The sequence below is a fragment of the Palaemon carinicauda genome, chromosome 40, assembly GCF_036898095.1.
Source record: "Palaemon carinicauda isolate YSFRI2023 chromosome 40, ASM3689809v2, whole genome shotgun sequence".
Classification (NCBI taxonomy): Eukaryota; Metazoa; Arthropoda; class Malacostraca; order Decapoda; family Palaemonidae; genus Palaemon; species Palaemon carinicauda.
The window spans coordinates 26,022,896-26,030,395 of NC_090764.1; positions in this window are offsets into that span (position 1 = coordinate 26,022,896).

Sequence of the window (7,500 nt, forward strand, 5' to 3'; positions counted from 1 at the left end):
CTTTTCTTCCTTCCTTGCTCCACCCATTCAAAGATCTATTTTATATCTCACCTTATCATCATTACCACATGCCAATAAGAGTCGATTGCCCTCATCTTTACACCATCCATATCAACATAAGTTGAGTGACGTGTGACACTCTCTCTCTCTCTCTCTCTCTCTCTCTCTCTCTCTCTCTCTCTCTCTCTCTCTCTCTCTCTCTCTCTCTCTCTCCAAACTAGCCAATCTTCCCTCTATAAGTCAAACACAAACTCCACATTCTTCATAAAAATCTCTAATCTCATTCTACAAAATGTCTCATTGTTGTCTCGTTATCAACTCTACAATAAGCTTCCAATAGGTCTTCGTCCTCCACATACATATTTGTTTCCATTACATCACAAGCAGGGCACCAGACTCCCGTTGAGATACTACCACTAGAGAGTTATTGTGTCCTTTGACCGACCAGATAGTACTACATTGGATCTCTCTCTCTGGTTACGGGCAATTTTTCCTTTGCCTACACATATACCTAATAGTCTCCTCTCTCCTCATACACCTGACAACACTGAGATTACTGAACATTTTTTTTTCACTCAAGGGGTTAACTACGGTATTGTAGATGTTCCTCTTGGTAAATTTATTTTCAATAACTTGAGGAAATGTAGCTAGTGAAAAAGTCATCTTTATTATGTTACAATATTTATTCTCATGATCAGCAACACCGATAGATACAGTACTTTTTTATATTTTAGAATCTTAAGCAAAATTCCTATGGAAATCTATTAATTCATCATTGACCCCAAAAATGGATTTTAATAGTCTCTAAAAACCTATTCTGAAGTCCTAGAGATGAAAGCAGTAAGAGTTGAGTTATGAATGACAACTTCGCATGCATACTTTTGAATCACTAGTTTAAAGGTTGCTTTTGAATGGTAAAGGCAAGGGATAATGACAATGCCCTAGAGACTGACCGTATAGTATATACATATGATCAGCGACCAAGCCCCCTGTCCACCCTAGCTAGGGCCAGGCAATGGCTGCCAGTGACTCCGCCAGTAGACCTATATGCTCACCCAAATCCCCAATCCAGGAATAGGACATAACCAGGAAAGCCTTAGTTAAGCAACTGTCGGTGAAATAGAGCTTGCAGTGTCTGTAATCTGGGAAGCTTTGAAATGAGCCTTCTCTCTCGACAAACTGCTAGAAGTCTTTCTCAGAGCCTTAAAATGATGAACTATTTTAGAAAAGAATTATGAAATAAGTATTATATTGAGAGTAGCCAAAATAGTAGTCATTCCATGATCACACAATCTTGGCGAGGACTAGTGGTGGCTAGACGATTATGTCCTGAAGATCTGGAATGGGGTGGCTGGTGCTAGTCTGGGTAGCTTCAACAAGGATATCAAAGGATCCAAGATTGAACGTGGCAGCAGAACTACCAAGAAAATTCAGTGGCAGGCGTAATCACAGACAGCAACAAATACAATATTGGTGATTGCTAGGTTACCAAAACAGACGGGAAAACAGGAACATTGAAAACTTGGGTTCTAGAAAAAGAAAATAGTAAAACTCCCTGAAGGATATGTCTCTTCTTATTACTTCCTCCTGCTTCTGTCAAAAGAGCCTTGAATCTTAATGTGGTCATTGATATACCTGGTAGACAAATTGGAAAATTTAGTGGGGGAGAAGGCATGGCAAAAAACCCTTCTCTTAAATATAGCATAAGCAGCAAGCCCTTCGACAAGTTGTGGATAACATCAGTACATATATAAACATATATATTTATATTTATATATATTTATATATGTATATATATATATATACATATATATATATATATATATATATATATATATATATATATATATACATACATACATACATACATATACATAAAAGAAGCAGGAAGAGGAAGCGAAAACGATGGATGGAAGAACTACGGAAGTTTGCTGGCGTGGATTGGCACAGGGAGACCATAAACAGACGCAAGTGGAAGGACAGGACTGAGGCCTTTGTTCTGCAGTAGACTAGTACCGGATGATGATGGTATGTATGGAACATATATAGATACTGTGTTGCCATATTCAAATATGTAGCCTACGTAATTAAAATGACCAATTTAACTCATCAAAAAACTAATGACAGATCAAGGGTTTAAGAATAAAGCTAATTAGAAATTCAGTACCACAGAGAAGTTAAGGGAGACCAAAGCGAAGGTGTATGGACTGTATCAAGGAAGACCTTCGATCAAAGTGATTAACCCCTGGTGAAGTGTGAGACGGAGGTAGATGGAGAACGCTGGCCAGAAACATCGACCCCACATAAAAGTGGGAAAAGAAGCAAACAAAGAAGAAGAAATTCAGTACAACAATGAAAGTGTTTAGCGATGTCTGCAATAATAATATCGTTGAAATTCCTTTGCGAAATAGGACAATTGTGGCACGTCAAGCTAGCTGACGCAGTTACCATTCAACGCTACCAGACGTACGATGTTTATGAAGACGCCAAAATGGCCTCTATTTTTCCAGATAGATAGATAGCTAGGTAAATAGATAGATAATATATATATATATATATATATATATATATATATATATATATATACATATATATATATGTAAACTGAATAATTATGGACCCAATTTGAAAATTTGGCTGACTTTAGAGTTAATCGCCAACAGAAAACTAGCCAAATTTAACCCCTCCCGACAATGCAGTAAATCTCTCCGTCTGCTGATAATTCAATGTTTATAAATCTCTTTTCTTAATGATTTGACAGTTTCACAATGGTTTGGCCGATTGAGAATTCCTCCTGAGCCTATTGACGTCAGTAGAAATGCCGAATGCCTTCCTGACAAGGCTCTGAAACATCCTTCGTCTCTGCGAAGACAGTAAAAGCTCTGACGGGAAAGAGAACTTTGACGCTGAAGCAGGCTGTTCTCTTCCAAGATTTCATTTGTTTATTCTCCGTTCATTTGAGAGAGAGAGAGAGAGAGAGAGAGAGAGAGAGAGAGAGAGAGAGAGAGAGAGAGAGAGAGAGAGAGAGAGAGAGAGAGCCACTAGAATAGGAAAGAATTATCATAAATCGAGTCAAAATGAACGGAGGATGAAAAGATGAAATATGGGAAGAGAACAGTCTGCTTCAGCGTCAAAGGTCTCTTTCCCGTCAGAGCCACTTTGAAGATTCCTAGCGTAGCTTTTACTGTCTTTGCAGAAAGACGGAGGATCATTCAGAGCCTTGTCAGGAATGCATTCAGCATTTCTACTGACAATGAGTGACACCTTGGAGTCGAACCCGGATCCGAGAGTGTTTTGAACACTATTTCGAATCGTGAAGTCTGTTATGCAATTCTCTTCTTCTTCGTCTTCGTATTCTTATTATTCCTAGCGAAGCTTTTACTGTCTTTGCAGAGAGACGGAGGATCTTTCAGAGCCTTGTCAGGAATTCATTCAGCATATCTACGGATGAGTTTCACCTTGGAATCGAATCCGGATCTGAGAGTGCTTTGAAGCCTTTTTCAGATCATGAAGTCTGTTGTGGAATTCTGATGACAGAATTGAATTAATTCAAAATAAGGGTAACTGAATGCACTACTCTATACCGTTAAGAATGGCGATTACAAGTTACAATGTATTCTTATTAAGTGTGTAGCCGAGAGAACTCTCGGAAAATATTTGTAATATCTTTGACGTCGCTTCTATCAATACGATGAACACTCTAGGTCCTAATGCTTACGAGCAAGACATACGACGCTTAATGAGTTATATGATAGGGAATCTCTACAGCGAAGAGCAAATAAAGGAGAAAATAGTTGGATATTTTAATGGCTATGAATACACCCAATGTCGGTGTGAAGAGAGAAACGACAAAGTCGAAGTAAGGAGAAAGGAGGAGGAAAAGAAGACACAATACGAGTATAATGAAAAAAATCAGAGGCAAGAGGAGGAAAGGAAGATAATTATCCCCAATAGTGAAGAAGAACTAGACGAGGAAATAGAAAAATTCAAGAGAGAAAAGAAGCGTTTAAAGGAGTGTATAAGGAGACTTGAAAACCAGGTCGTGAAAGTAAATATAGGTAATAAAAAGAAAATCGAAAGACTTGAAAAGGGGCTTGTACATCATCATAATCAGAAAGAGAAGGAGAATGGAAGGGAGGAGAAGGAGAAAAAGGAGGCTGGAATGAAGAAGCAGGAGAAGGTAAGTGAAAAGGAGGAGAAGAAGAAGAATAAAAAGAAAATCGAAAGGCTTGAAAAGGAGCTTCTACATCATCATAATCAGAAAGAGAAGGAGAATGGAAGGGCTGAGAAGTAGAAAAAGAAGGAGGCTGGAATGGAGAAGCAGGAGAAGGTAAGTGAAAAGGAGGAGAAGAAGAAGAAGAATAAAAAGAAAATCGAAAGGCTTGAAAAGGAGCTTCTACATCATCATAATTAGAGAGAAGGAGAATGGAAGAGAGGAGAAGGAGAAAAAGGAGGCTGGAATGGAGAAGCAGGAGAAGGTAAGTGAAAAGGAGGAGAAGAAGAAGAAAAATGAAAAGAAAATTGAAAGGCTTGAAAAGGAGCTTCTACATCATCATAATCAGAAAGAGAAGGAGAATGGAAGGGAGGAGAAGGAGAAAAAGAAGGAGGCTGGAATGGAGAAGCAGGAGAAGGTAAGTGAAAAGGAGAAGCAAGAGAAGGAAAGTGAAAAGGGGGAGAAGAAAAGGAAGAATAAAAAGAAAACCGAAAGACTCGAAAAGGAGCTTCTTCATCATCATAATCAGAAAGAGAAGGAGAATGGAAGGGAGGAGAAGGAAAAAAAAAAGGAGGCTGGAAAGGAGAAGCAGGAGAAGGAAACTGAAAAGGAGGAGAAGAAGAAAAAATATAATGAAAAAAATCAGAGGCAAGAAGAGGAAAAGAAGATAATTACCCCCAATCGTGAAGAAGAACTAAACAAGAAAATAGAAGAATTGAAGAGAGAAAAGAAGCATTTAAAGGACTGTATAAGGATATTTAAAAACAAGATCGTCAGAAGAAATATAGAGAATAAAAAGAAAATCGAAAGACTTGAAAAGGAGCTTCTACGAAAACAAGAAATCAACGCTAGTTTGATAGGACTTTATGGAAAGAAGGAAAATAAGATAACCAAGAATAGCAAGGATCAGAAGGAGAAGAAGAATGGAAAGGAGGAAAAACAGAATACCAATAATCAGAGAAATAAGGGGGAGAAGGGGAAGAGAAAAAATAAAGAAAGATTAAACAAGGAGAAGGAAGAGAATAGAAAAAGCGAGAGGCTAAAAAATGATAGAAAACAATTGATGTAAAAGATAAACAATTCGGAGAGTATTGACAGAACATCAAAAATCTCTCCAAAAAAGGAGATCAAAACAGGGCAACCACTCAATGGAACCTTCATTGAACAATAAATCGTTGATCATATAAACAATGGCACTCCCCCATGGGATAGAGAAAATTACTCCATTCCTAGGCAGCGTAAATGTGACTCGGTTATGGTGGTCCATCACAATAACCCAAAAATGCCCATCCAAGTCTTCCGTTTAAAGTTCGATTGTGGCAAGTGCTACTTGGGCCACTTTCTCAATCAAATTCTTAGACCCTTGGTTAGATTTGATCCAATTAGATATTGCTGTTGTGCTGTACAACATATATTAAAATAACTGAATTTAGTTATATGTTATATATATATATATATATATATATATATATATATAGAATTGTAAGTAAGCAAAATTAAGAACAAGCATATTTATAGTATAAACATACATATTGGAAAGTCATGCCTGAGACCAGAAAATATACATATTAAAAGTGTATGAAAAATGTATAATTAATACTTCGTAAGCTCTGAAATTATATAAAGGGATACATATTTAAAAAGAATTATGAAGAAATTATATATATATATATATATATATATATATAGGCCTATATATATATATATATATATATATATACTTGTATATAATATATATATATATATATATATATATATATATATATATATATATATATATCTATATATATATACATTCATGCATATGTTTATTTGTGTGATATTCGTCAACTACATGTGTTCGTGTGTGTCATGTTTTCAATTTATTACTGCGTATCAATAATGTAGTTTGTTACTATAATAGTGTTTGGTAGCCTCATGATGGATAGATTAACATAAGTTTGCACGGTGTGCATTGGGGGTCAAACATTTTAAGTAGCTTGATTACCAATATTGGGGCTGCTCTCTCTAAAACTAAGCGAGTGACGAGTGACGTACGGGACTGTGAAACTATGATGCTGGGTACTAACATGATACTTACGTGGAGGGAGTGGGGTGGGAGGGTGAGACTGTACAAGAGCTGTTGCCAGAGATGAAATGCATTTACAAAATGTAAATCTGAATGTTTAAAAGCATATTTTCAGCAAAAGAAAAAAGGGGGTGGGCTATAACCCCCAAGCCCCCCCTGCTCCTACGCCCATGTAAGGGCAGAAGAGACTCTTCAGCTATGGTTAGCAGCTCTTCTAGGAGAAGGACACTCCAAAATCAAACCATTGTTCTTTTAGTCTTGGGTTGTGCCATAGCCTCTGTACCATGGTCTTCCACTGTCTTGGTTTAGAATTATTTTGCTTGAGGGTACGCTTGGACACGCTATTCCATCTTATTTCTCTTCCTCTTGTTGTTTTGAAGTTTTTATATATTATACACGAGAGATCTATTTTAATGTTGTTACTGTTCTTGAAATATCTTATTTTAATTGTTCATTGCGTCACTTGTAGGTTATGTATCTCCGTGTTTCCTTTCCTCACTGAGCTATTTTTCCCTGTTGGAGTCCTTTGGCTTATAGCAAACTGCTTTTCCAAATAGAGTTGCAGCTTAGAAAGTAATAATAATAATAATAATAATAATAATAATGATAATAATAATAATAATAATAATAATAATAATAATAATAATAATAATAATAATAATCCTGCACACCCGATCTGTGCCTAAATTCTCAGTGCCTTTTCCTTATAACATGGGTTTATTTCTTTTATTTTTCCCTTATACATTTTATAATTTTGTTTATCCCATTTTTTCTTATTAGAATTTGAACTTAGATCTGTCCCTTATATAGGGCGCCATCATCACCTGTCTTTTCGGTTCTCCTTTTTATTTATTTATTTTTTTTTTTTTTCAAGCGGGAATGGTTAGATTTTTCTATGGCATTTCCAAAGGTAAAGGTATCTGGTTTTAGTTCCAGTTTTATCAGAATAAATGATCACAAGAACGTTAGCCGGGTAAGCCACCCCCCCCCCCTTGAGGTGCCCAACCACAGCAGTGGCCTCCCTAGTAAACAGCTTAATCTCACAGTCCTGGAATCGATCTGATGTCATACGAATGCTAGGCGAACACGTTACCACTGTACTACCACTGTTTTATCACCACCAATAAACTGAAAATAGATTAAGTTCATTTCAAAGAGTAATAAGAATGGTTATCAACTAATTTTCTTTTCTTTAATATTGTTTAATGGTTAAATATGT